Here is a 20,414-nt window from a genome sequence, read left to right as displayed (position 1 = left end):
AGTGGAATGGGTGATTGATAGATGTGTTCTTGTTCTGCAATTGTGGGGCACGGATGGGGTAGATCTTTTGTGTACCATCCATAAGAATCCAATTCAATATAGCTCCACCGAGGGAGACGACTCATGTGTCTGACACCAAATGAAGACACATGTAAGTGCAGAACCTATTGGTAGATATAAATGTGTAGAGTTAAGATACAAGGACGGGATATTTATATCCTTTCTGTTGTATATTTCTAGGTGCATGTGATTTAACTCAGTGACCTGGAGAATTGATTTCCGGCATCATCACTACCCCTGACACGATTTTGGTTAGCGGTGAGTGTGGATGGGTATCATCAGTAAAGAGAGATACACACTAGTTCATTGTGTCACAAAAAATTATGATGCTAGAGTCTAATAGTTGTTTTATGCATTGATTGTTAGAGATATATCACAGAAGACATCACGCTTCCTGTTATATGGGGAACCCTGACGAGTGGTTCCTAGATCCTGAAGAAGGTCGGATAAATAGCAGACCCAGTGGGGTCCAAGATCGACCGAAACATATGTAGATCAAAGAGAGAAGAATTATAACTACTCTGTGAACATCTAAATGTGTATTAAGATACAGAAAAAATAATACTTGTTGTATGTTCTTTTGTGACGACTGAGGTCTCACTTTTTCTGCGAAAGAGAATACACATTGTATATTTTGTGTATAGATGAAAGTATGAAAGAAGAGAATATGATGTCAAAGAATTTATATGGTGTAAATATGTTATGGCTTAAGAACTTGAACATTATATGTGAAAATAAAAATATATTTTTGTATTGCAAGAACGGTTTTGTAATTGTGAAAGTATTCTCGCTAGCCTCAATTATATCTAGGTCCATTATTTTGTCCCTACACACCTAACTCACGCAATGCCTGCACTCCAAGATGCTTGCCCATCTTTCCCTTTGATCTTTAGAGAAAAGTCACTGTTCCCGCAACCCATTAGGAAGATCATCAGAAGAAACCCGAGCAAGCACCGCACGGCGGGGAAACCTCAGCAGCGTCTCAACCCATCAAGGCATCAGCAAACAAACACAAAGTACCAGGAGAATCTGTGAATCCCGAGCACACCGGCACCGCCGTCCCCCGACAATCAGCAGAGAGAGAGAGCAGGCCACAGTGAGGTGCTGTGGCACACCACAGAGTGGTGTGGTGCCAGCAGGGAGTCCTGGCTGGGTTGCACAAGAACTGACAGTCCTAGACCACCAGGGAACAAAGGGAAACAAAACCCTCACTCACCCAGAGACTGTACCTTCGACACTATGCAGGGAAACACGTACTGGAAAGTTGCTCTTTGTGGGCTGCCATTGTTGTTGCTACACAACAAAGCCACGTGGGAGAAGTGGGTGGGGCTTACCCATCTTTTTAAAATGTTTCTTGCATCCAAACCATCTTGGGAGGGGAAGACAGGGCTAGACTTGCCAGGGGAAGAGAGTCAATCAGGGGCGTTGCTAGGGGGGGGCTAAGGGGGCTATAGCCCCTGATCTTTTGGTTGTAGCCCCGGATAGAATCTCAGGAGCTACAGCCAAAAGACTAGCTAGCCCCCAGTCCCAACAGTTCCGACATCAGCTTAGCCCAGGGTCTTTTCCAGACCTAGCAACTCCCCTGGAGTCAATCCACAGAGAGAGTCAGCTATATGCAAAGACCACAGGAGGTAAGAAGTGTGAGTTTCTCGGGTGAGGTCAGGTCTGCCAACCGACCAGCAGGTGGGAGGCAGGAGCAGCAGAGCGTGGAAGGGATTTTTAAGTCAGGTGAGGTACTGGTTATTGAGTGGAAGCGGCACTGCAGTGTGAGTGTGTATGTTTGTGAAGCAAGTGTGGTGCGTGCAGTTAGTGTCAGGAGTGACTGTCAAGTGAATGATGTAGAGTGAATGGAGAGCGCTTGAATAGTAATATTAGTGAGGAAGAGGTGCCGCATTGTGTGTACAAAGCTGTGTGTGGATGGTCACGTGATGCAAAGTAACCCTCAATTTGTCAAAGCACCCGTGAATTCCGACGCCATGTTAAAGTGGAGTTAGTTCTGTAATAAGTGAACGTAAAATAATTGAAATTATCTATTGAATTCTTGTGCTATCTGTGACACCGTTCCTGTCTGCAGGACTCTTTTCTCTTGTGCACTATTCTTCCTTCAGCCTTTGGGGCACCGATCCCCTTCCAAGCCACTGACTAGCTGTGAACTTGGGCTCCCTTCCTCTTGAATAAACATGTACACATGTGTCCCAGCCATACACATGGGACATTAGCAGCTCTAAGGCCGAGTCCGTCCTGCTTGCACCTATGACGTATCCCAACAACAAACCCTTCAGCCCATTTGGTTTAACTGGGCCTCTTGCAGCAAGGAAAGCAACATTGCAGAAAGGCACTACAGGAGACATTACACACCATGAATAGACAATTGGCCTCATTACAAGTTTGGCAGCGCAGGAAAAAAGTGGCTGTAATTCCGTTACCGCACTCTTCCCGCTCTGCCAAACTACAGGTTTGGTGGGGGGCGGGAGGCCGGATTTACCTGCAGCTCTGAGCTGCTAGTAATCCCGGCACAGGTATTACCAGTGCGGGTAATACCGGCAATTCCCACCACTGAGTACTCTCGTACTCCATAGAATGGAGAATTATCACTGTTGCTGGCACTTGGAATATGGTGGTAATTCCGGCATTTCAAGTGCCGGTAATGGTATTACCATTTTGGTGGTATCCCACCGGATTTACATGTGTGACAATACAAGCTTGTAATGAGGGCCATTATGCTAAATACAGCCCATATTTCCAGGTGCTGTTATAAGTCACATTCCAGATACTGCCCTCTTAATATCCCAGAGGACTGTTTTCCAAGTAGTCTGCATCGTATACAAAGCTACCCCCCACAAACCGCATCCTACCTGCACAACAAATGGAAACCCATCCCCAACATACAACAGAAAAGCCAAGCAAAATCTATGCACTCCACTCTGCAAACTAACTTGCACACAATGGCAAGCAAGATCCTGGCACATACCCACAACAACCTCCCTCATCACCTTCTCCAAACTCCTCTAACTTACCTGACACCCACACCTTAACCAGCCGCATCACCTCCCCTGTTATCCTTTGTCCACCCTAATCTTCCCATTCTGTTCTGAAATCATTGTACTTTCCTTTTCACCCCCTCCCTGTTGAACTTGGGGAGGCTCTCCACGACCCTCTGTTAGGACCAGTGCTGCACAAACGTTTCAATAAATAAATAAGTACAATAGTATGTGTGATATTGCTTTACAAGCTAGTCATTACTCATAAGTTACAGCCTGACATATTACGCCTCGTATGTGTAAGAGTTACCATCAAATGCCTATTGCAGCCTAACCCACCTCAGTAATCCCATATAGTGCCAGTCGAAACCTTATAACCCTGATGCAGGGACGTCATTTTACCAAAATGCCAGGGGTAGTGGAAGTGACATCACACAACCCTTGACCCTGATGACAGCACAGGAAGTGATGTCATTTGACCCCGTCCCAAAGTGATATCGCGGGTAGTGATGGAACACGACATTTCACCCGTTGGCAAAACAGGAAGTGGCATCACATAGCATTGTACACTACGAAAAATATAGTTACAATATCACTATATGATGTACATTTCATACAAGAATGGATCGCCATATGTGTCGTTAAGATCAGTGTGTATAGGCCCATATTACCAAATTACTGTGAATGCAAGCAGACGTCCAAGGCCAAATGATAATGATGTGTTATTATATAGCACTTACGCTTAAGTGCTTTATATAGAAAAAATATACACCCAATATCACCCAACCTGTGTTAGTACTCATTTATTGACCTCAGAAGGATGAAAGGCTGAGTGAGGCATTTAAGAACAGACTAAATCAGTGACTCACCCCCTGAAGTGTGCCTTAAATAAACATTTAATGAGCCTAGCAATTATTGAATAGAATTCCAGAAAGACACATTTTTTGGTATTCCTATTCTTTCTTATTTAGGGTCAGTGCTGAAAGTGTTGGACTTGTGGCACTCCTGTTCTTATTTTTCTTCTTTTTTTTAAGGGGCCTGAACAAGAAAGCCAGCCACCGCAGAAGCAAAGAGCCACAGGCCAGGATCTTGCATTACAAAAAAAAAGAAAAGGTCGCAAGGGAGACCACAGAGGTCGCAAGGAGACCTCAGAGGTCACAGTTACGACCTCTAGCGACCCCTAAATGATGTCCCTGCCCTGATGTAGTCACCCTCTGTGAGGCACAAGTGCATTTGTTCAGGGAGCACTTCCAGTTGCTCTGTCCCACCCACTCGACCCCCACACTAGCACCTGTGCTTGCAGCTCCTGGCTACAATCATGAGTGTGCATGGCTGCCTCTGATGCAGTGAGGGTGGGAGGTGGCCTTCTCACACCCCTTGTTCCTCCCTTAGGCCCTGAGTAGCATTTCGGACCCCGCTGAAGGGCTAAGGGGCGGGCAAGTGCTGTGGATCTCATGGTGCCAGGTTTAGTTTGGGTTTAATGGTAGTGTGAGCTTACACATTTAGTACGCCCCATAAATAGTATCATATCAGTCAAGCACAAAAGCTGAGGACACATCCGCATGAGGTGGGATTGAGCCCATGACTTACCACTAACCTGCATTATGCTTCTATTCACGCAAGTGAGCAAGGCCTGGATTTGAGAAAGGCAAGTCAATTTTTGCCGAAACACGTGTCATCCACTAAAGGCTACAGTTATTTGCAAATAAAGCAATTCCAAATATTCCTCAGGACTTCTCTCTTCTTTTGAGAATCCTCGGTTTTGTACATGACTGATATGATACTATTTTTGGGGTGCACTAAATGTGTAAACTCACCCTACCATTGAAATTTTGAACAACAGAGTTGAGGGTCTCTATGTCTCCGTAGACGCTTACATTGGTGCGACCAAGAATTAACACGTGGCTCCTACAACCAAGAACTCTCAAGTTCTTAGCAACACACACTTAACAAGGTCGCAAGGTATTACCGCAGAAGGTGTCAACCAAAAAGTCCCTCATCATTAGTCAGTTTAGTTTGGGTTCATGCAATCCCAGAAGCAGGGCCCTAATTGCTGGGGGAGGGGCCATGTCTAGCAGCTGGTTCCCCCGCCACACACAGCTTTCACTTAGTCCCATGTCAGGCCAGCGTAGACAAGCCAGTTCTGTGTCTTTCCTGGTATCCTGGCACTTGTAGTCCTCCTGCCCCTGTAATTGGAAAAGCAAACATACAACCACCACAATGTAAAGGATAAAGCATGTAAAGTTCTGTTACCCTACACACAACTCACATGGATCTATTGGGGTGAGCACTGACAACTTGCTGCTAACACTGCAAAGGAATAAGGGCTACTGGCCTGTGAGGTGCATGTTAAAGGTCCTGTTCTGCAACAGGTGCATTTACTTATTGGACTAACTGGGATGTGAACTAGTTGTCTACCGGTAGCACAGAATGCGGCAGGCACATTATATCACCCAACTGTATTACGGTGGTTTTAACCTGTAGCCTGCATGCTACATACTGGTTCCTGGATGAGAATCATTAACCCACGGAGCTTCCTCACCTGCAGTTTGTGTTCGACATATTTGATCATCACAGATCTCCTACTTCCAGCTATGCAAAGTACCCTGGGGTGTGCGTGCATATAGTTGGTGATTTGTTGGGGTAGACATGCCTGCGCAATAACGTTTTGGCATCATTGCACTTTTGCACAAAGTGGCAGAATCACCATCTGCCCAGAAATAATTGTGCCAGGCGTTACACTGTATAGCCAAGACCTTGTCTGCTTGGCGCCAACCTGCACACCATCAGTGACAGGCCAGGTAGGGCCTCTCACACACTAGTGACAGCACAACACTCCCAAGTTAAAGCAGTCCATTTATTTTCCAGCCTCATCCACTGCAGTGTAAAGGGACCTGCCTGGGTCTTCTGCAGATGTAAAAGTGCAGTGATGAGGTCAGGTGTGAGATAGCCGCTGTGCACGATCGATTGAAAGTGAGCTGGGCAGGCAAAGTGCAAGTGATATCTCAGGTAGGTTGCCACCAGAGAGGCTGTCAAATGCCCTGCAGAAACCCCACTTTTGCCCTCAAATGAAGTCTTTTAATGATGAGACTTAAGATGGATTTCTGAACTCTGACCTGGTGGGCAGAGGTTCAGAAGGCCAGCCTAGTTTCTTGGAACAGGGTAATCTTCTGGACAAGCCCAGACCAATCTAGGTAGCATTGGCAGAGGTCAAGACTAGGTCTCCGGGGGGGTGAGGGTGATCAAAAGCCCATAACGAGCAGACACTGCAAAAGACACTTACAAATCACTCCCAGTCAGGTGTATATATAACAAAAATACAAATACATTTATTACAAGGCCTTTGCAATTCAACACACAGTAAGAAAATCACAGCAATACTATTAAACCAATACAATCCTTTCTATACACATATATACAAGACCAATTGGGTCTGAAGGGTGACTGCACCAAATGGGTCCAAAACTTAAATATGGAAGGAAGCAGGCAGTGCAAATAATCTTTAGGCCCTTTTGCATCAAACACAGTCCTAACTGAAGGGCAATAATCCCTAAGATGAGGGGAGCCTAATGCTCAAATGTACTTTTGAAGCTGGCGCACATGGCACTTCAAATGGGCAAAATAGGGTCTTTTGTACGGGCTATAGCTGGTCAGGCAGGCTGGTGAGGTGATGCAGAATAGGCTCCCACTATTCTAGGAGGGTCTCCACTTGAGAGCAGAGTCGTTTCCAAGAGTTGGGAATAGTTTGCTCAATCACACTAGCAGTGGAATGCTCAATCACACTAGCAGTGGAAAGGAGAGGGGCCTCCAGGGACCACGCGTGTTTAAAAATAAATGGATGAGCTAGGGGCCACCAGTAAGGGTTGCAATTACTCACCGACCCCCAGCACACTCCCGACCAAACTTCGGCTGTTGAGTCCACTTCAGTTGCAGGTTCAAATATGGCAATCTTGCGGCTCTGCGGCTTTCAGCGACGAAGATACAGTGTTGATTCCCAAATGGGACAGTGGTGATTTATCTACTCCTGGTGGATGGATCAGGCCAGTTCTGCTGCAGCAGGCTTCAGGGCACAGAGGACCACAGCTACAATGAACTTGCAAAGTTCGTCACCACGGCTGGGCGACGTGCTTATACTCTGGATCGCGCACACTCCCTTTACTCCAGACCTGAACGCCAAGTGTACGAAATCTGGTTTGAGAGTGCCGTGAACATAGAGCTTGTGATGTGTCAAGTTTTAAAAGCCTCCTCAAAACAGTGGTGGAATCAGGGCAAATCTCCTGCACAAGCTGGTCAGCCCACTGGTTGACCATGGGAAGCTTCTGGAAAGGCTTACTTGCAGGTTTTGATGAAGGTGCCCAGAATAGTTGATCCCACTATTCCAATGGGTCGAAGCGTCTTTGCAGACTTTCTAGGACGACTAGATGCAGAGGGGTCCAGCGGGACGTCAGCGGGCTCAGGGTGCAAAACCGTCCAGCGGGTCACCAGCGGTTCCTCGACTCAGCTTCTTGGTTTCAGGATACTTGGATCCTACCCTTTGTTCAGTGAGAACTGCACAGATTGACAGGGTATGGGTGTTTGGAGTCTTCTCTTATCCAAAACCTCCTTTGCACCAAAACAAAGAGGACCCAATGGGAGATCTGCTCACATACAGGCAAATCATACGTGGACCAATCATGGACCACTGTGGTCCCAGGCATTCACAGCATGTTAAGACAAAATCAAAATATCGAGGCTGAGTACCCCAAAAGGAAAATACACCGAACACGGGTTACAAAGGAACATACAAAGGTCTTTTATTTTATACTGAACAGTTTTCCAAGAAAAGTAACAGATAGCTATCGGCCCTCAGTACAACACAACGAACTCCAGCGTGGTTCAGTGTGCTTAGTGAGAGACACTGTACATTAGAAGTCGTTGCTCTTTTATACCATTTGCGAACATGATGTCCAACCCTACTTCAGGTTAATATTCCTCTAATACATTACTGATCTAGGGTTCATGCCGAGTTCGCACATCTACATACAACAATTTTGCCTTTAATACATACGACAACAAGCTTACACGGCAATAGTGTATTTTAGGATTTCTCATAAAGGTCTTCTCATACATTAATACAATGTAGTTAAACAAGTGTTCTTAGTTCAGTATTTGGATACATTGTTCTTAACATATGCTCGCGGATTAGTTTCATTGGCGAGAGTAATCCTTTACACACAGGTCAGCGAAGGACAAGGTCTCAGTTCATGACCCCAACAAGTGGACTGCAGGCAAGTTACATATTAGTTACAGACAGAGGTCAAGACGGCCATGTTGTATTTCGGAATGACGTCGTCCACCATTTGAACTCACAGGGGGACTTTACAGAGAGAACCTAAAATGGCGGATTGACCTAAAATGGCGGCTTACATTGATTCTAAGGTCAGGATCTTGCAACACAGATTTTCTTCTCAAGTGGCTTATAAGCAGCTTGGCGCAGGCCAATATAAACATATTCGTTGCAATGGGAGGTCCGATATAATTTCTCGTTTGACAAACCCTCCTTTTGGCCTATGCCAAGTGCTAAACTACTTCTGATCTCCTTGCAAATAACTCCATGCATCATCGTCCATGCACCCTGAATCGCTATCAGAAATATCTATTGCTATCATGTCATTCGCTAAAATTTCTTTAAACACGTATTCTTTGGAAGTTTTATCTGGGGCATACACTTTATGTCCTATTGTACCTATTGCTTGTGCGCAACATCCCCCTAGCATCGAACATATACTAGGTAGACACTGGATACAACAACAAAGGAACAACAGAATTCACAAAATGATCAGTAAGACCAAAAGTACCTTCCAACTCCAAGATCGCAAGAAGTCCCAGAACCAAGCACTAAGATCCCAATTTCCCTCAGGAACATGTACTTCTGAACTAAGGACGTGCAGATTCTCTATTGCCTTGAAGATAGTTGGGGAGGAATCTGGCACGAAAACACAGCAAGTGGACCCCACTAATTTACACACTCCACCACGTTCAGCCAGAATGACATCTAATGCCATCCGGTTCTGAAGCGCTACTTGTCTTATCGCTTTCTGTTCTAATGTCATATTATAGAGTATGTCCATGGTCCGGTTGATGGTTCTCTCCAGTACTCTCGGTAGTCATCTGATATCCTCAGAATTCACTATCTGCCCCCAAAATGGCACAAATGATTTTGCTACATCTCCCAAGACCTGTGCTGGAGTGTCACCATTCTCGTCCCGCCGTGGACGAGTCTTTGAAACCTCTACTGTACTAGCTATAAACACCCCAGGTAACAGGATCCCTAAATAACAGGTTCCCTGCCAATCCCTGGGCAACCATGGAAATGCTACATTACCGCAAACAAAGTAGACAGGTTCGCCTACATACAAAGGTCTGTCTTCCCCAGTCAAATTTGCAACATTGGCACAAACTCTTAAATCTCCCATTGACTGTGTACCATTCCTCTGTATGCAGAAAGAAACTGAATCGGGGCTATGGTTAACAGTGTAAGAAGGAGGCATGGCATCCTTATTGCCTATCGGAGCCATCTTAAAGGAAATCAAAGATTGAAAAGGACGAAACAGTCTATCAGAAGGCCTAATAGAAGCAACGTTGAGCTTACTCCTATTTGCGAAAAGTGAGCATCCCAGGGGAGTCAGAACACGTTTCTCAAAACTATTCAAATTAGTGCCATCAAAGTTCCCCGAGATGCTATCGTTCCAACGGCCAAAGAACAGTGCTCTAAGAGAAGCATAACAAGCAGTTGTCAAAGGTAAAGGATGAATATACCAACCTAGCCCCTTATCTCCATGCTGCGGTAAATGTGAGCAGACCCAACAGTTGGATTTATTAAAAATGGCATGCGTGGCATTCATGCTAAGTAGCAGAGTATTATTGTGGTACCTTTGTCTATGCTGGGAGTCCCTAGGGGACAGAGTATGCAAATGTACAAAGGGAGTAGGAACAGTAGGTACATTTTCAGTCGGTAACAAGGACTCTAAAGGATGAGTTTCCTCGAGGTACCATAAGCCTAAAACAGTGATTATTATAAAACCAAATATTATTATAAAAACACAGCAATACGTTTTCGGGGCCCACATACTTTGTCCATTATCCCGGCTGGTCACACAATCATTTACAAGTCCCATACGAGCGGTAGCAGGCATTGTAGTCTTCAAACGGAAACCCCCAATGTTCGTTGCTGGCGACCTCCCGGCCGCGCAACTTCTTAGTCCTTCCAAAACCCTAGCATACAGAATCTCCTTTCTCAAATTTGGGCAAAAACAAGCCCTCGATGATCCTTTCCTTCTCCGAATGCACAACCGAACTGCGCCGTAAGTCTATTTTCTTGGACGCAGATTGTACCTTGCTTTTCCCGGTACTGATTGATCCGGAAACATTGTATGGTCACTTCCCTTTGGAAGCAACTTATCAGAAACAAGTGAAGATGCCGAATTTGAAACGACAGTTTCCGGAAGCAAAACTTTTGGAGAGTGTGGAGACAAAATGGCAGGTTTGCCAAGCCTCACAGGCTCAAAAAGATTCTTCGATACACTCTCAGCGCTATCTACTGCTTTGGGATCGTTGGTTGCAGCGTTAGCGAGGGGTTCTGTTTCTTCTGTATCGTGTGGCACTGGGTGAGGAAGTTTCTTGACGTGCGACTCATGGATCCACTTCTTTCTGCCAGAAACCTGCACCGCTGTCTGTGTGACCAACAGGACCTGGAATGGGCCCCGCCAGCGAGTTGCAAGGCCAGAAGAACGCTCAAATGCCTTGATGAGCACCCAGTTCCCAGGCCGTATGCTGTGGCCCGGGCCCTCGTATCGCACAGGTAAAGCCTCTCGCACCTGGTGATAAATCAAATATAGGTTTTTATTCAACTTGCTGCAATAATCTGAAAGTAATACATTTTCATCATTTCTCAAAGATCTACATTTAGGGAGGTTCTAGATATTGGCAGGTCTCCCCATTACCACTTTAAATGGAGAGAGCCCAGTCTAAGTTTGAGGGGTTGTACGTATGGCTAATAACACGATCGGTAAGGCGTCCGGCCATTTTAATTTGGTGCCGGCACATGTCTTAGCGAGCTTGTTCTTGATGATACCATTGTGTCTTTCTACTAGTCTGGCGCTCTGAGCGTGTCTGGCCGAATGGAACCGTTTGTCCATCTGTAATGCCACGCATATCTGCAGAATTACAGCAGCGACAAAATGTGGAACATTGTCCGACCAGATGACTCTTGGTAGCCCGAACCGCGGGAAGTATTCTTTTAACACAGTCTTTGCAGTAGTCATGGCTGTAGCATCTTTGACAGGGAAAGACTCGATCAATTTACTGAAAGCACAAATGACCACGAGGACATACTTTAGATTGTTGCATCGTTCCATTTTTGACCCATAGGAGAGATATAGCGTACAAAACCTTGTTAACATTGGTACAAGCAATCTTTTATGCTGGACAATTTAATATATGTTGTATTGGTATTTAAACCATTGTCGCTCACAAAATCTGTTGTATGCTCATTTTTAGATTATGCACAATTGACCGGGGTATATGAAAGAGGTTTCCATTTTGAATAAAAGAAATTGTCTGTCCTGAAGAAGGCCGAAAAATCACAGGTGTAGAGACACTAGAGATAATGTCTCAATCTCCAACAAGGCTGAAACATGTCGACACTTGACAAGACTTATCAATTTCTAAAGTCTTACATCTAGAATACTGCTTTATCAACATCAGCTAGTTTTCATCAAATTTACTAACCCCTATCATGTTTTTAGGATTAGATTAAGTTGATTATGCAGTTTTTGATTGATGACATATATCTGTATATTTCTGCTTTCTCTCTTTTTTAACTTTTCTAAATGTGTCTTAATAATCGATTGATTTAGACTCATTTATGACTATTGATTTTTAGTGTTTGGATTTTGTGAAGGTGTATAACTGAAATGGTTGTGTACGTTGTTCTAATAACATGAGACTTGCATCACAAATAAGTTCGATAAATATATCACCCAGCCCAGCCTGCCTGGACTATGAGTGGGGTAGTCAATAGTCTCATTTTTGTATAAGTGACTTCGAAGGGGACAGAGGGTGGCCCAAAACTTCCCCTTGGAGTTGATGTCCCCTTTCCCACATTGTGTTGTAGGCAAATCATGCAGTCCTGAACATAGCGCTGGGCAATTTTCGAAATTTTGTCATTTGCCCAAACTTTCTCTAACATTTTCATGACTTTCTGGGCACATATATGCGTAGGACCATGGGCCATGCATGATGAAAATCAACATTACATAAGCATCAGGGAGTAGCCATTTCCCTTCAACTATGTCTACCCAACACCCGTCATCATCGAGTTTCCCCAAGCCTTCAGCCCACCTCTTGGATTCTTCTAACGTGGCATCGGCTTGGATATCCCGTACACCCTCTTCCACTGCATAGGCATTTACAGTCTCCTTTGAAACATACATCTCTGTAAAGAGATCGGTAGCAGTTTGTTTAGCTATCTGATCAGCGAAAGCATTCCCTTTTCCTATGTCATCTGTAATCTTTCGATGTGCTGCACATTTTATGACAGCTAACTGAGTAGGGAGTGCAAGCGCTGAGAGCAGTTGTACTAAATACATGCTGGATTTTTGTGCCATGTGCAGTTAAGAACCCTCTCTCTGACCAAAGTCTCCCAAAGTTGTGAACCTCCCCAAAGGCATACTGACCTATCAGTATATATGTTTACAGTAAGCCCTTCGGAAAGTTCACAAGCTCGGGTCAATGCTATAATCTCTGCGGCCTGCGCAGAGATATGTGTGATTCTCTTGGTTTCCACGACCGTGCTTAATGTGGTGATTGCATAAGCAGCTGTGGATGTACCATTCGGAAGTTTGAAGCAGGAGCCATCACAAAACAGCTCTCCTTGCAGATTATTCAAAGGAGTGTCTTTCAAATCAATTCTACCCTTTGTCTCTTGTTCAATAGTATACAGACAGTCATGTGACTCTTCATCGCCGCAAGCAGTACCTTGCGGGAAAGGTAGGAGTTCAGTCGGATTAAGAACACAACACCTCTTAATTTGGATGTGAGGAGCAAACAAGATCAATTCATATCTCGTCAACCTTGCGGAAGTGAGGTGTTGCGCTTGGGTTCGGTTCAGTAGAACATCTACAGAGTGAGGCACCATCAGGGTTAGATCATGGCCTAGGACCATTCCCTCACTCTGTTTTACAGACGCTGCAGCAGCAGCGACAGCTCACAAACATCTTGGCAAAGCGCATGCTACAGGATCAAGGGCGGAAGAAAAGTAACCGCACTGCCTTTTCTTCCCTCCATGTTCCTGCGTTAATACAGCCAAAGCACATCCATCACATTCATGCACAAACAACACAAAGGCCTTTTCATAGTTTGGTGTGCCCAAAACTGGTGCCGAGCATAATGCAGTCTTGAGCAAGTCAAACGATTGCTGGTGCTCCATGTTCCACGGCAATGGCGAAGAAATGCCCTTCTTTGTCAAAGCCAACATCGGTTTAATCACTAGTGAGAATATTGGGATCCACAACTTACATTAAGAAGCCATACCTATCAAGGCTCTAACTTCCTTTTGTGTATTTGGGACAGACATGCCAGAAATGTGTTTTATTCTTTCAGGTGTCAATCTTCTTCCCTCCTTTGACAGGAGATAGCCTAAATAGGAGACCTCCTGGCACAATATGGAAACTTTTAAAGCAAAGCTTTGTGACCATGTTTAGCTAGATGAATAAGCAACAACACAGTGCCCTCCTTACAGGCGCTCTCAAAGTCAGTAGCTAAAAGCAGGTCATCAACATACTGAAGCTATGTACAAGTAGAGGGCAATTCAAGGGTATCAAGCCGTTCTTTCAAAGACCTACTGTAGATGCTAGGACTCTGTGTAACCTTGAGGTGCACGAGTAAATGTGAACGAGCGTCCCCCTAAGGTGAACGCAAACAAGTATCTACTATCCTTGTGTATAGGAATACTAAAGAAAGCATTCTTCACATCCACAACACTAAAGTAAGTAGCTGTAGCTGGAATCATGGTCAATATTGTCGTCACATCAGGCACAATTGGGAATTGCGGAGCAAAGACTTTATTAATGGCACGTAAATCAATTATGAAACGGAATGGAATTGCATTATCGCCTTTTTTGTACACGGGTAAAATCGGACTATTGCACAAACGTCCTGAAATTTCCTCAATCACCCTGCGATGCACAAAATCGGAAACAATGCATTTCAAAGCTTGCTCGCCCTCAACTGAAATCTTATACTGGGGAATGTGTGGCAGCTCAATTCCATGTTTCAAGACTATCTTAACAGGCTCAATCTGTAAAACACCGACATCATTGTCGTCAACAGCCCATAAGCACTCTGGTACATCACTGAATTCTGCCGGTAAAGGTCTGGTTAAGAATTGAGAGGCAGAAAGTTGCTGTGGTGGAATCGTCAAGCGCACTCCATCGGAAGAACAATACATTATTGTATTCAATTCTTTCAACAGATTCAACCCCAGCAAATTCTCTCCACAATTTGAAGTCAAAAGGAATGGACAGTGGTCCGTAAAGGGACCCAACAAAATAGGTACCGGCAAAGAAACTGGACAAACAACTGGTGTGCCAGAAAACTCTACAGAAACATTGGTTTGCCCTGACAGTGGAATGTCTGGAACCTGTGAATGATCAATGGAACACTTCTGTACTCCAGTATCTATCAAAAACTGATGTTTCCTATTTCCCACCACCATTTCAACATAGGGACCTTTCTGATTGACGGGAATAGGTGTAGGTTCCAAACCCTGCTTCGGGCAATCCTAATGAAACAGAATATCATTAAAAGGAAGCTCTTCAGATAGATATGCAGCAGAAGGAAGATCAAATATGTTCCTAATATCCACACTCAGAGTCTGATTATCCTGTGAAAAAGGTTGCTGAGGATCCTGTGCAAACTGACCTCTACCAGGGCCCCCTACACCTGGGCGACCTCTGGATCGTCTACCCATATTCCCAAATGTGTTATTTGACCTCTGTCGAAGTAAGGGGCATTGTGCACGCCAATGACCCTCTTGTTGACAATAGGCACACTGGTTAATGTTCACCGGATCCAAGGGCACATTCCCTTGTGGAACATACTGACCTCTAATCTGCGAACTACCCCCTCTGGGGCCTCTATCAATTTGCTGTAATAGTACTTTAGTCTCTAAATCACCTTTTTGCTTTTCAACTATATCTTTTTCATTGTTGACATGATTCTCATAGTACTGAGCCATGTGCAGTACTTCTGATTGGGACTTCGCCTGCCAAGCGCTCTCAGAAGACATAATTTGGTACTGGATGTCAGGCAGCAATCCATGCACAAATTTGTCCACAAATAATCTTTTCCCAGTCTCTGTGCCTAAGTTTTGTCCGCTGAAATCCGAGAATACCTGTTCGAACCGATTAAAGAACTCGGTAGCACCATCAGACTTCCCTTGGACACAGGCTGTAAGTTTGTCCCAAATAATTATTTTCTCAGGAATTATGGTTTTTAATTGTGCAATGATTCTATCAGCAAAGTTAGTATCACCTGGGGCAGTCTTTCACCAGCTGGCCTTTCTCCATCGAATCTAGTTATGTTCGCCCATGTATCTCCCAACCCTGGTACATCGTCTATAGTCCTAACTTGTTTCCACAAATCTATGGGCAGGAGTTCAGGAAATAACAAATCAATATCAACTAGGGTGAATACTGAGGACTGCAAGACAGACTCTATTTCTTTATAGAATCCTGTTGGATTTTTCCTAATATCAGGAATAGATTGTCTAATAGTATTCACTTCCTGTCTTGAGAACAGGACGACATGAACAAACTGCGATACATAATGTGCAGGAATGTCCACAGCGACTATACCCGCCACAGCATCGGATTCAATCTCAACCTTCGGGACAAATGTCAGAGGAACCTCTCTCATAGGCAACTGAGAAGTAGGCAACTCCGAATGCTTACTAAGCAACAGAGCTAAGTCGAGCGCTAAAGCAGTCGAAGAAATGTCAAGTGAAAAAGCTCTCTTATAAATACTCAATAACTCTGTGGGACAACTAATTTTTCTCTTTACACAATCATCCTGTAGGTACTCTATCATTACCTGTATCACTTTCCTCTGCATTTCTGGCGTATACTGACTTTATGTGTCATATACCTCAACTGGCGTTATCGACATACCTGAAATCCATCTAAGCGCGTCTTTCGTACAAATTCGTGCTTCCTCAGATATCGATTTACGACAAGGAAGGAACCGTTTCTGTACATACATACTTTCCCCCTCGTCATCCTCATTCTGTAACCTTTCCAACTCCTTTCTATACTCAAATAACCTCTCGACATGCTCATTAACTTTCTCCACAGTGTCTCTTGAAAACGCTAAAATGTTTAGATCTCCTAACCCTTGCGGGAGATCTGTATTATTTAATTTGCCCCACATTACACATAAATGAATCCCTAAACCTTCAATAAAAACATTTTTCTCAGGAAAATTGTCCATATTAAAAAGTGTGGCTAAAACATTAGGTTGATCATCTCTCTCCATACAATGCTTAGCCCATGCAATCAAATCACGTTTCTTCTCTGGCGGTACAGTATTGCGAGTGACAACTCTTGACCCCGCACCTTGATTGACTACAAGCAGCACAGGACCACTTGGAAGAGGGGGAGCAGGCAAATCCAATGGATGTACTGTTACTGGTGCAATAGGAAGGGGTGGAGGAATAGGTGGAGAAACAGTAACTGGAGGAAGAGGAACATTAGGAAGAGCAGGAACAGCAAGAAGAGGCCAAGCAGCGGGAAGAGGGACATACGGAGGTGGTGCAGAGGCACCAGGCCTTCGTTCATTTAGCAATTTGTCTATGAATTCGTCGGAAACATGAAGGTCTTTAGAAGGATACATTTTCTGATTTCCAAGTGAGAAAGCCCTATCCATATTCCTAGTCGACTCAGAATGTTTATCTTGGTCATACAATAATGCTTTTTCGGTGTTCGTCTTATGACGGCGCACATGTTTTTCTCTACTCTTAAATTGCTGCAACGCTTCATTTTTCCAATTCTGCAAAACATCGAATGCTGCAGGTCTAGCCTTTTTCCTTAATATAATCGACTCTAAATACTCAATACAAGGGATTTCAAAACTACCATTGATTGGCCACTGAAGTTCGGAGGCATGTCTGGTTTGTCTGTGCCAAATATCATTAAACACTATACTTCCAATGCCATGCTTACAGTACATAGTACACGCTGGCGACCCCTCCTGTGGTGCTGGATGGCTAAATTCCAAAGATTGTCTATCACTGCGGAACAACGCCCTGAAGCAGGTAGACAATTCCCCTGGCATATCAAATTATTAGTGTTAATGGTCAATAATAGTGTCTGCAGATACAATACGCCAAAATCAAATTATCAGGATATTTAAGAATCGGGTCACGACTCACCTGATCAATCCTAAGAAGGTACGATCGGATTACAAAGAATCTTACCTAACTATTTTTACCTCGTGTTTGGTGATTTCAGCCAATCTGCCCGCCTCGATAAGTGGACCCTCGTCAAGATGCCGTCTCGGACCACAAGCTAATCGTCCAGGGATCGGGTCATGCAGCGCTGCTGAGGTGTCGCGTTTCATTCAGAAGGGGCCCCTTATTTTGTCACACCGTCCGATCCCGGTCCGATAGCGTGTGTCAACCTTCGAGAATCCGGCATCAATCTTAAGGGTCCCTATTCGGGCGCCAACTGTTAAAACAAAATCAAAATATCGAGGTTGAGTACTCCAAAAGGAAAATATACCGAACACGGGTTACAAAGGAACATACAAAGGTCTTTTATTTTATACTGAACAGTTTTCCAAGAAAAGTAACAGATAGCTATCGGCCCTCAGCACAACACAACGAACTCCAGCGTGGTTCAATGTGCTTAGTGAGAGACGCTGTACATTAGAATTTGTTGCTCTTTTATACCATTTGCAAACATGATGTCCAACGCTACTTCGGGTTAATATTCCTCTAATACATTACTGATCTAGGGTTCATGCCGAGTTCGCACATCTACATACAACAAGTTTGCCTTTAATACATACGTCAACAAGCCTACATGGCAATAGTGTATTTTAGGATTTCTCATAAAGGTCTTCTCATACATTAATACAATGTAGTTAAACAAGTGTTCTTAGTTCAGTATTTGGATACATTGTTCTTAACATATGCTCACGGATTAGTGTAATTGGCGTGAGTAATCCTTTACACACAGGTCAGCGAAGGACAAGGTCTCAGTTCACAACCTCAACAAGTGGCCTGCAGGCAAGTTACATATTAGTTACACACAGAGGTCAAGACAGCCATGTTGTATTTCGGAATGACATCGTCCACCATTTTAACTCACAGGGTGACTTTACAGAGAGAACCTAAAATGGCGGGTTGACCTAAAATGGCGGCTTACATTGATTCTAAGGTCAGGACCTTGCAACACGGATTTTCTTCGCAAGTGGTTTACAAGCAGCTTGGCGTAGGCCAATATACACATATTCATTGCAATACAAGGTCCGATATAATTTCTCGTTTGACAAGCACTTCAGACTCTCTGGCACGCAGGATGTGTATTGGAACTAGACGGTCCAGCCTACGCCCTGGGGGCGCTCACACAAGGCATTCAGAAGCCTGCGAAAGCTTGGCGTTTTGTGGGAGAATGCATGCCCAAATAAGGACTGACCTGGGTCGACTCGACGTGGGGAAGGTGAAGGGGCAAAATGGGCAAAGAACAGGACAAAAACCTTGTGGCATAGCCATTTTGGAGCTATGCCACCTAATTGTGCCAAATGCGGTAACAATGGTTTGCCTGCCAGGAAAGGGTTAAAAATATACGAAAAGGTAAGCTGCCACCAGCCCTGTCCAAGGCATATCTGCACTTCTCATAAAAAATCCTTCAAGAGGAAATGACAGGAAGTGTACTGTACTGGAAGGTACATTGTGCACATGCAACATGTTGAAGAAAACTGGCAACATTGACAAGGACTAAGAACTAACGGAAACAAAGTCTCCCAGTACTGACCATCTTAAGGGCATGTCAGTTTGCCCATAACAAAGTGAGCGAAAAATCCCAGGGGAGCGCAGCAGAAGACTGTACTCCTCTGGCAAAGTCAGACTATGGTGTTTAACAGCAGCAAATAGTTGGGGGGTAAACAACTGGAGGGAAAATTACACATAGAATGGAAATCTTTCCTAACAATGAGGAACACAGCGCTGTGTAAGGTCCAGCCAAAAATCTCAAAAAACATGACCCAGGAAGTGTTTCAAATACGACTTCCAGGTGTGGCGGCCCAGATGACTGCTTTAACATGTGAATTATATGATATGACCGGTTACTTATAACGTGCTTAATACCCAGAGGTTTCTAAGCGCGGACCCAGGAATCGAACCTGTGTTGCTCTGTGTTGTCTTGCTTCCAAGGCTAGCACGTTGCCCCTGAGCCATCCTCCCGAGACAATGGCCTTTTCCATTTCATTGCACGCCTCCCTGTGTCCTCCCCTCCCTATGGTCTGATTAGGACTTGGGCAATTGCCACTTGAACCTCCTTTTTCTTCTCAGGCTTGAGAAGAGAAGTGAGACATCTCTGCATCTTTTTGGCTACCTTCAACTTGAATTGTGTTTACATGGAAGGAATGTATTCCCAACGCTTGAAGCAGGGAAACACTTCGACTAACAACATTTGTAAAAAGTCACCTTTTTAAATATGACTTAATCCATGAAAAAGTCAGCTAAAACACTGCAGGGACGTGCCCTTAAACTGGTGAGTGTTTCTGGGTCTACGGTCCAGTTCGCCCCAGAGGGCCTGTAGTCACATACACCCACCTGTGCTGGGAATTCCACAGTAAAACTGTTTCCTAAAAAGGACAAATAAAGAAATCTAATTAATGGAAATAAGTTCAAGCGCCGTAAGTCAAGCCCTCACACCCATCCCATATTTCACCAGGATGCTGGTTTGTCCCAAGGGTCACCCTGCAGTAAGGTTTGCCTGGAGTAATACAGGCTAGGCGTGGCAGGACTCATGTTAGGCCCATCATGTCTTTGAAGCTGTGTTTGCATGGCCTGCACTGAACTTGCTTCCATCTTAATGCCTTCTCAGTGGCTTCAACTTCTCGTGCCCTTAAACTGGTGAGTGTTTCTGGGTCTACGGTCCAGTTCGCCCCAGAGGGCCTGTAGTCACATACACCCACCTGTGCTGGGAATTCCACAGTAAAACTGTTTCCTAAAAAGGACAAATAAAGAAATCTAATTAATGGAAATAAGTTCAAGCGCCATAAGTCAAGCCCTCACACCCATCCCATATTTCACCAGGTTGCTGGTTTGTC

The sequence above is a fragment of the Ambystoma mexicanum genome, chromosome 7p, assembly GCF_040938575.1.
Source record: "Ambystoma mexicanum isolate Mex_15411 chromosome 7p, UKY_AmexF1_1, whole genome shotgun sequence".
Classification (NCBI taxonomy): domain Eukaryota; kingdom Metazoa; phylum Chordata; class Amphibia; order Caudata; family Ambystomatidae; genus Ambystoma; species Ambystoma mexicanum.
The sequence above is the reverse complement of the archived record's forward strand: the minus strand, read 5'-3'. Positions refer to the sequence as shown.